Source organism: Amblyomma mixtum, chromosome 1 (assembly GCF_055824585.1).
Source record: "Amblyomma mixtum isolate Tamu chromosome 1, ASM5582458v1, whole genome shotgun sequence".
Classification (NCBI taxonomy): Eukaryota; Metazoa; Arthropoda; class Arachnida; order Ixodida; family Ixodidae; genus Amblyomma; species Amblyomma mixtum.
In genome coordinates, this window is record NC_143012.1 from 98,361,601 (window position 1) to 98,372,148 (window position 10,548).

General features: G+C 45.6%; 1 long non-coding RNA gene and 1 pseudogene across 1 annotated transcript; both read right to left on the reverse strand.

Annotated features, from left to right (window-relative positions):
- Window positions 1-353: 353 nt before the first annotated feature.
- On the reverse strand, window positions 354-1,295 carry LOC149367288 (uncharacterized). The gene is made up of 2 exons (XR_016287003.1): window positions 1,102-1,295; window positions 354-492 (listed from the first exon to the last, which is right to left on the reverse strand). It is a non-coding gene; the product is annotated as an uncharacterized LOC149367288 (long non-coding RNA).
- A 7,384-nt stretch (window positions 1,296-8,679) lies between these two features.
- Window positions 8,680-10,480, reverse strand: LOC149367289 (uncharacterized; annotated as a pseudogene).
- Between the last annotated feature and the right edge of the window lie 68 nt (window positions 10,481-10,548).

Here is a 10,548-nt window from a genome sequence, read left to right on the forward strand (position 1 = left end):
GGCCGTCGGAAAGGTGGCCAAAGGTATACGGTTCGCCCGCCGACGGACGTCCAGTTGAGTACATACATTGGCGGATCTTTCTCGAATATTCGCATATACCCAAGCAACCACCGACATCCTTCGGACGGCCGACAGAGGTCTGTTTCGGATGTTCTGTACGTCCGCTGAACATCCGCGAACAGCCGGTAGACGTCCGTCGGCCGTCCGAAAGGTGGCCAAAGGTATACGGTTCGCCCGACGACGGACGTCCAGTTGAGTTCGTCCATTGGCGGATCTTTCTCGAATATTCGCATATATGGTGCATGCGTGCTTTACTCACTCCGCGCGATGCAATAAAACCAAAAAGAAGTTGATGCATAGCACGCATATTTTATTGTGGTTGATGATACATCAGCAGAGCAATGGGTTATATTCGGAAAATTTCTTAAATGTGACTCTTCAGATGTGGCAAGCTTGGGACACACATCCCTAATCTTCCCACCCACAGGATTTCTGAAATAAAAAAGAACGCGGCAAACATCAGTCATGTGAAACAAATGGCACAATGCAGCAGCCCAAGTTAAAAACATTAGAACCAATTAACAGAAGTGCTGCAAGTAGAACAGACAATGCACTTTAACAAACACCTCAATAAGTATAAGGCAATAACAGCTCTCACTTTTCCACACCACATTTGACAATGTATCTGTTCTTTATTTATTCTCATGGGCCTTAGGGCACTAACCTGCGCAGCAGTGTACGCGACTGCGCATAGAAAGCCGCAAAGCTTCCGTTGCGAACCACTGCGAACTACACGTGCTTCTTATGGTCTGCCTTTCGCGCGTTGTCACTCTTCACAGTGAACATAGCGATGCCTTAAAAATTAACAAGATGCGAAAATACTCCGTCCTGCAACTTTGAAGAGGAGTGGCAATTAGCCGCGCGAGTTGAAGGCTCTCGCAGCAGTGTGATGTAGGCTCCCGAAAGTGTGAGAACAGCACACACTTGTTGAAGCCATCTCCTCGCGCTTACTGCTCCCACTACATGTCCTGTGAACGAATGTTATATGAGCATGCTGCATTGTCTTAGAAGCAAGTTCCAAGAAGTGTACTGGATACATACCTTCGTAGGCAATCACATGTGCACTAAGCCTTCTTTAAACCAAGGTCGCCGCAGTACGGGATTCCGGTGTTCCAGAAGACCTTCAGGCGCTTCCCGTATCTTTCGAATTGCTTAAGTTACATACTACTTTCGTCCACAGATCGAACAAAGATACACATTATAATAACAGAGCTATAAAGCTCTGCGCGACAACACTACGCGACAAAGCAACAACAGCGCTACGGAGCCGTACTGATGGATTGGATTGGACTGACCGCGAACTGACATCTATGATGATGGTGATAGCAGAATGCACGGGATTTTGATTCTTACGAATGGTTTCAATGGCAAGTTTAGCTGTCTCACAACTCCACTAATTTGGAGAAGTTTTACAAATATAAAACTAGTCATTCAGTTGCAAAATTCTGCAACACCTCCTTCTCCTCTTCGATAAATTTAGCTCATTGGCGGCTCTTGCACTGCAGATAGGAGTGGAATCGCACCAATTTACAAACATCTTCGCGTCAAACTCTCCAACTGATGCAAATAATACAGTATACATACACGAAAGACATGAATTTTCTGTGAAATAAAAAACGTCCATACTCATGGCCTGGGAAAATACTCGGCCTTACATCCTTCGGACGTACACCTCGTCTCTCATGCGGATATACAAAAGTGGACACTGTCCGTACGTCCGGCGGATGTACGAATACGGATATCCGAAATCGGATTGTGTTCGTACGTCCGATGGACGTCCGATCTCGGCGAAGGACGTTCGTATCTAGCTCGTACGTCCGACGGATATATGTGGTTGCTTGGGTATGGTGCATGCGTGCTTTATTCAGTCCGCGCGATGCAATAAAACGAAAATCAATTTGATGCATAGCACGCATATTTTATTGTGGTTGATGATACATCTGCAGAGCAATGGGTTATATTCGGAAAATTTCTTAAATGTGACTCGTCAAATGTGGCAAGCTTCGGACACACATCCGTAATCTTCCCACCCACAGGATTTCTGAAAGAAAAAAGAACGCGGCAATCATCAGTCATGTGAAACAAATGGCACAATGCAGCAGCCCAAGTTAAAAACATTGGAACCAATTATTAGAAGTGTTAATTGCTGCAAGTATAACAGACAATGCACTTTAACAAACACCTCAATAAGTATAAGGCAATAACAGCTCTCACTTTTCCACACCACATTTGACAATGTATCTGTTCTTTATTTATTCTCATGGGCCTTAGGGCACTAACCTGCGCAGCAGTGTACGCCACTGTGCACAGAAAGCCGCAAAGCTTCCGTTGCGAACCACTGCGAACAACACGTGCTTCCTATGGTCTGCCTTTCGCGCGTTGTCACTCTTTATACAGGAACAGTCAACCTAGCGATGCCTTAAAAATTAACAAGATGCGAAAATACTCCGTCCCGCAACTTTGAAGAGGAGTGGGAATTAGCCGCGCGAGTTGAAGGCGCCCGCAGCTGTGTGATGTAGGCTCCCGAAAGTGTGAGAACAGCACACACTTGTGGAAGCCATCTCCTCGCGCTTACTGCTCCCACTGTCCTGTAAACGAATGTTATATGAGCATGCTGCATGGTCCTAGAAACAAGTTCCAAGAAGTGTACTGGATACATACCTTCGTAGGCAATCACATGTGCACTAAGCCTTCTTTAAACTAAGGTCGACGCAGTACGGGATTCCGGTGTTCCAGAAGAGCTTCAGGCGCTCCTCCTATCTTTAGAATTGCTTAAGCTGCATACTACTTTCGTCCACAGACCGAACAAAGCCACACATTATAATAACAGAGCTATAAAGCTCTGCGCAAGAACACTACGCGACAAATCAACAACAGCGCTACGGAGCCGTACTGATGGATTGGATTGGACTGACCGCGAACTGACATCTATGATGATGGTGATAGCAGAATGCACGGGATTTTGATTCTTACGAATGGTTTCAATGGCAAGTTTAGCTAGCAAAACGGTGGACATGTCGCACAATCTCCACTAATTTGGAGAATTTTTTAAAATATAAAACTAGTCATTGAGTTCTTGCAAAAAAATTGTGCAACACCTGCTTCTCCTCTTAGATAATTTTAACTCGGCGGCTCTTGCACTGCAGGAAGGAATGGAATCGCACCAATTTACAAATATCTTCGCATCAAACCCTCCAACTGATGCAAATAATACAGTATACATAAACGAAAGACGCGAATTTTCTGTGAAATAAAAAACGTGCATGCTCATGGCCTGGGAAAATACTCCGCCTTACATCCTTCGGACGTACACCTCGTCTCTCATGCGGATATACAAAAGTGCACACTGTTCGTACGTCCGGCGGATGTACGAATACGGATATCCGAAATCGGATTGTGTTCGTACGTCCGATGGACGTCCGATCTCGGCAAAGGACGTTCGGATCTAGCTCGTACGTCCGACGGATATCTGTGGTTGCTTGGGAAGTATAGCGCTTGTGTTATCCCGCCGTTGTCATCTTTTCGTTTCCCTCGCTACCGCAGAAATTCGCACAAACAAGCGAACTTGCTATCAGATTGTTACGCATCGAAATGCTCGACTTCTCTAACCGTGAGAGAAATATACTTTCCAACGCACTTTCTGTATAACGTTAAGGAAATTCATACAATTTTCGCAGCGCGCATACGAAGTTATCGGGAGTCATCTGTCTGCATACTTGTGCTAAATTCTAACAGCAGTAAAGAATCTTGCATATTTGGCTCCGCATAATATGTAAGTGCGTAAATAACCTCAGTTATCCATCACAGGGCAATAGCCCCAACACACCTTTCCTACAATTATAGTTTAATTCAATCTGGACTTTGAATGCATATTAAGTATGCTGTTTCAAAGATAAATTCATACTTGTGCCTAAAAAACTCACATAATTTACGTTCGCAGACGCATCAATCTTAGGGTTCCAGCAGTGTATTACCGATTTGGAATCGATACTGCGAAAGAGCCCACTGGCCATGTAGACTATTACAGCTCATGTAATTCTGAATAACACAATCTGGCGGGCTATTTAGTGGGAATCCATACGATTTCAGCAGCGCGAACACGGTTAGGAAAAACAGAGAGAAAGGGGGGACAGGACAGCGCTCTGTCCTGTCCCCCTTTCTGTCTGTTTTTTCCTAACCGTGTTCGCGCTGCTGAAATCGTATGTAATTCTGATACGCTGCGAACTGGTTTTTTGCGCTCAGACTCTCTCCGAATGCGCGTGATAGACATTGAGAAGTAAATAATGACAGTTTTCACCTCGAGTTCAGCAACAAGACCTTGTAATTACGCATTCCTTGAATGCGTTAAAGTGGTAATGGCTGTTCAACAGACTGGTCAGGAGCAAAATAGTAAAGAACAAGCGCAAAAAGAGCAGTCACCACAACTTTTCAGAGCATGCACGGCATTAAACGAACAAGTAGTGCTTCCCTCACATTGAAGGCTTGCGCTAACATCATAACGGATGAATGTTTGTCCACCAGAATCACACTAGAGGCCTTGGTGTTTACACAATCCCCGTAAACCCATTATCAAAAGCCGATTGTGAAAGCGAAGGTTGCTCCATGATAATGGTGCAAGCCATGCTGCAAGACTACGTGGAAGCCATCTATTCTGAAATTAGCGGGCCGCGCTATCAGGCTTCAATTCCCTGCGCTGCCGCTGAGAGTGCCTTCCGCGTAGCGCAATACCTTGAAGTCTGGGGTCGAGAAGTTGAGCCCCTTGTACTTGAGAACGAGGACACGCAACCTCTCGTTCCCCGCCAGCAGCTCGCCCAGCCACTCGTATTCCGAGAGAGGATTCTCGGAGTGGTCGATGATCCGCAGCTCGGCCAACACAGACTTTGCGAATAGATGTGACTCCACCTTCGGGACGTTGGCCGTGAGGCGGCCCTCCCAATCTCTGTTGCTCAGAATGGACATGTCTGTCAGGTAGAGACCTGCTAGCAAAGACCGCAAATTTTGCTCCACCCTTTGGGCCCCGAACGAATGTCAAGGTCTTCGAGGTTGATACACTTCTGCGCCAGTCTTTCATGTGGCCGGGTGTGGATAAGACCGCAGGGGTGAAGGGAGATCGCCCGGAGAACTGGGAGCGGGTCGACGGCAAGCGTTAGGTCCAGGTCTTGATCGAAGTGGAATGAGTTCATGTTCAGCTCAGTGAGGTTCTTGAATCTACGGAAAAGCTGTAGCAGGGTAGCACAGCAGGAAACGCCGGTAATTGCACATGGACCGCAGCTAGAGTGGAACATCTACACAGTGAAACATCCACTATTCTCGGACACCTTGTTGACGCTTCTGCTCCCGTCAAAATTCAAGCCGTGAAGGGCTTTCCTCTTCCAAGGTCGTCGAAAGATGTGCGCAGCTTTGTCGGCTTGTGCTCGTATTTTTGCCGTTTTATCAAAGATTTCGCCGGCATCGCTCGTATCCTCACCGACCTTCTTAAGAACAACACCCACTTTATCTGGGGCCCTGCACAAGAAAAGTCATTTTCATCCCTCGTTCATTTGCTGACCACACCGCCCATCTTATTCCATTTTGACCCGTCGTCTACCACAGAGCTTCGCACCGACTCCTCCGGATATAGGATCGGCGCCGTGCTAGCCCAACATCAACAGGGTCAAGATCGAGTCATCGCGTATGCCATCCGCCTACTTTCCGAGGCAGAGCAAAATTGCTCCGGTAAGGAGTGCGAGTGTCTCGCTTTTGTGTGGGCAGTAGCTAAATTCTGTTTGTCCGTTCATTCGCTGGTTCCACTGATCACCATTCTCTCTGTTGGCTGTCTTCTCTAAAAGATCCCACCAGTCGCCTTGGTCGCTTTTCTTTGCGCCTCCAAGAATATTGTCACGCGCTTTCAAAGAACGTCGACGGAAGAGGCAGATGATCAACGGTAGGACTTACCGGTAGAGAAGAAGGAAGAGAAATGGCTGAAGGACGCTTGTAGGCTTCGTCGCCATCCTGCTGCTACCGATCCCCTCTGTAAATAAAGCCCCTTGCGTGCTAAGCACGTAACAGCTTGGTGGAGGTGCGGGGTATCGACCACGGAGCGTTCCATCTGTCGAAGGAGCCGTAGACTCGCAGGCTTCCCACCACTGCCATCGGACATGGCTGGAGACGACAATGCCGAGCAACTCGGGCCGTGCACAGCGAACAACTGGCCACATTATCGAGAGCCCCGCACATTCTTTGGAAAACCTGAAGAGGACGTTGACGAGCGGCTGAAACACTACGAGCGGGTGAGCAAATATAATCGCTGGAACGCTGCTACTAAACTGGCTAACGTGGTGTTCTTCCTTGCCGCCACTGCCTTTGACTGGTTCGACAATCATGAGGATTCACTGATTTCATGGGCTACCTTTACAAGCGAGATCAAGAAAAATTTTGGGGATAAATCGGCAAAGAAGAAGCGTGCAGAACAGACATTGCTTCACCGCGCGCAAGCACCCGGAGAAACTTGCACGGCATACATCGAAGCCATCTTAAAGTTAGGCAAGCTAGTGAATTCCTGTATGGTTGAAGAAGACAAAGTCGGCCACCTTCTAAAAGGAATTGCGGAAGACGTTTATAATTTCCCGATTAGCAAAGAGAGCCTGAGCACCACCGCTGATGTTATAAAACATTGTAGAACATTTGAAGCTCTTAAGCTACGTCGAATCACCCCTAAATTCGAAAGATTGGCCAATGTCACCTCTATAGCCAGTGTTGAAGCCTGTGCTCCAAATTCTATGGCTGATATGATTCGAGAGATTGTGTGCGAGGAATTGTCCAGATCCACGGACACCTTACGCCGTACAGAATATCTGCGGCACAGTTCTGCACAGCAGGAAGGTGTTGCCGCCCTGTTGACTCCGTGGGCTCAACCTAGCTGCACTTTGCCCATGGTCCATCGCAACAACATTGCCCAACGTTATGGCCACCAGCCGACGGAAAGGAGGCCCACCTACCCTGAAGGCGTGGTTCGTTGAGATCCTGGCTACAACCAGCGTCGCGACTTTGTCCGCCAGGACTCTTATGGCGGTAGCTGGCGCTCTGAACCTTTGTGCTACCGGTGTGGGAATGCAGGGCATATCGCTAGAAACAAGAAGCATGGGAAAGATACCACGCCTGCGCGAGTAAATATTTAAATGAATTGAGTGCTGCGAAAGATAAATTTTTCTCTGTTGACTTGCTATCCATTCTCAGAACAAATCCCACCAAATTCTGGCGTATCCTCTCCCCTAAACATAAATCTAATCGGTTCGATCTTGTAGGACCTGATGGCGAACCAGCTGATATTAATCAATGCGCAAAACTTTTAAATGACTACTTCTCATCTGTGTTTACGCCTGTCAGCAATTCTACACCCACAGTTTTGCAAACCAACCCAGCAAACCACAAACCTCCCATAGATGTCCAGATTAAGTCTGAACGTCTATGTACCAAAGCAAAATCTCTCAGACGTCTTATCTACCAACCTTTTTTCATGGAAAAGCTAAAGACGTACCCACGACGTTATATCTGCCTTAACCTAGACTCCTCGTAGATATTACTTGTCACGTCCTGGGAACGTAAGTGAGATATATTTTAAGAGTTTCATATTTTTCAATCATTCGATACTTCGTGTTGCCTTACTGCATTTAAGGTTGGAAATTGCTGTCGACTACAAATTGGAGACATGACCAGCGCTGCCTGTATTTTTGCGTGTGTTCGTGCTCGCTTCATGGTACAATATTTTTAACGGCGCAAACGGTTAAAAATATTGTAACATGAACCAACAAGCCCTGCATCAAGTACTTTTGCATCGCTTCATGGCAACATTAACCTACCTAAAAAAAGGAAAAAAAATATTGGTAGTAGTAAAGACAAATCTGAATGCACACCCATCAGATTTCTGACTCAGTTGAATGCAGTTGGCTTAAAACGCCAGTCACTGTGGTCAGGGTTTACATTACTTCGTTACTATTCTTACTTTGAACTTATATCTTGTGCTGCAGCCAACACAAGCTATCTCAGGTTAAGGTGCGAGGCCACACTGAAAAACTTTTTAAAAATCAGCAGCTAGAACAATAGTAACCTTTTTTTTATTAAGCACATATCATTCAACTTACCCAACTATTTAAAGTACAAAAATTGGTTCAATTTTTGGGAGTTAATTTTTGTTGCAAATATGTTAAAGCTGCTAGTCGCGCTAGCAACGATAAGCTACTGGAATGCTGAACTGAGGAAAGCTTTGCTATTTGTGTAGCTGAATGTGTGACTTGTGCAATGAACTAGGATAAATGTAATGCAATCAATACTGAGAAAGCAATTTTTAAAAAACTTAACAAAGTGGAAAAAATTGTTTATTTCAACATTTACTTCAAAACAGATGTTTTTTAAATAATCTTCAATAGATTCAAATTTTATTTTATTTATTGAATATATCTGTATATGGGGAATTAGTGGCGAAAATTACATTTCAAAATATCCATTCAGAAAAACGTTACACAGTTTGTGTAAGATGAGGTGGGGCAAAATCATTTTGGAAAAACACAAGGATTTCAAAACGTGTGAAAGATGTGAAATATATATATATATATATATATATATATATATATATATATATATATATATATATATATATATGCAGGTCTAAAATGCACCATGCTCATAGCTGTGCCCTCCTGAGATGCAGTAGGGTCTCCTTTTGTTCGTGTGGGTGCCCATTGTTTCTTCCTAGCCCATTTTGTCTTGTCAGTTGATATGCGTAGAGCCATCTGCATTTGCTGGTAGTCTCTGGCAATGCATACTCTTGTCGTGAGGCACTCTCGTTCAATGCCAGCCTTTCTCAGGACATCCAGGGTGCTTATGCCATTATTGAAGTGTGCCACAGCATCATACCAGGCAAACAGCATTGTAGGCATGACTTACACACCTCCTTGAGGTCCACTGCTACAATATAAGCTCATTGAAACACTCATCTGCATTTTGTGTTTTGCCATGCAAACACTTAGATGGACGTTCATTATAACATATATTACTGCAGACAGCTTCCACTCTGTTCAGCACGGCATTTGGAAGCCCTCCTTTGTGCACACACTTCCCTTGGCCTTCAACACTTTTGTACCCGTACCAGCTGGTCAGTCCAGGAAGGAACAGGCCGTGCCTTGGCTGCTTGTCAGTGGAGCTGCAGTGAAAGAGGCTGACTAGGATGGCTTGTTTCATGGCCAAAAGGTTTCCCACGTTAGCTCTTACGATGATCCCATAGCAGTTTTGCAGGCGGTCAATAAGGGCATCAGTTGGCTTTCCTTTAACACCAAGTCAACACAGAGCTTTTTTGAGTTTTCTCACGCAGCAGACAACACGCTTCTGGACATGCCTAATGCATTTAAGTTTCTTGACGCTGTTATCTCCATACATGCCCCTACAGTGGCATAGCTCTTGGAATCACCATCGCTTAGTAGTCCAGGTACTTGAAGCCTCTCGTTGCTTGTGACCTCTCAAATATTCCATACAAGCAAACCGTCTCCATACCACCTGCACTATCTTTGCGATTTGCTTGGCAGAAAGTATGACTTCCTTTCCACTCCTGGAATGAAACACTTCCTGGGCTCAACTTGCTTTTAGTTTTGCAAGCCTTGCATGTGCTGGAAAGTGCCACAACATCGATAATTTTTTTTGTGCCCAAGTTATCACAGACACACACCGATTCAAAGAAAAGAATGCCCCCACTTCTGTCATGTTCCATCACCTGAAACACCGCACTCATCTCTCCCCACCACAGCACGAACTTCTGCAGCAGCATTAACCACCGACTTCGATGCTACTTTTCCAGCCGCTGCTGAAAGCCGAGACGATATTCTGCCGTAGGCGGAATGACGCAAAGGGGGAGGCATGTTCATCACGTCACAGCTGGTGACGCATCTGCATGTCCTTTCTCTAACTGGCGCACTGCGTACAACAGTCGAACATTGTTCTCATCTGCACACACCATTCTTTTCGATGTGTCTAATGAATACTCGAAGCCACACTCCGCACACACCACCGCACAGGCCGAGCACATGCCTTGAGCGTCACTGCTGTATTCACGCATTAAGGGCATGCCAGCAAGGAAAACACAAAAAAAGAAGAGATATCAATGTCAAAAATCCAGTTCCTTTGGAGTGCAGAATCAGGTAGCAGAGTTTCATAGGTTTTTGAAATGTTCTCAAGCTTTCTGCCGCTCGCTGAAACACCCGAGTCTAGTGGCTGAGAAGACGGACGCTTCGTCGTGTGAAGATTGCAAGTAAACTTGCGTCTCGGAACTTAGCCATATTAGTAGAACACACTCTGAATGCTGTATCTGAGCACCTGATAAAGATGCAAAACGCTACTTCGCCACTCAAACAGCGTCTAAACAAAGCATTGAAGCACAGTCGAACGTAATCATCTTCGAGCGTCAGGCATCCCCCTTGTGGCCTCTTTATTTAAAAAGGTGTATAAGAATAATAAATTTAA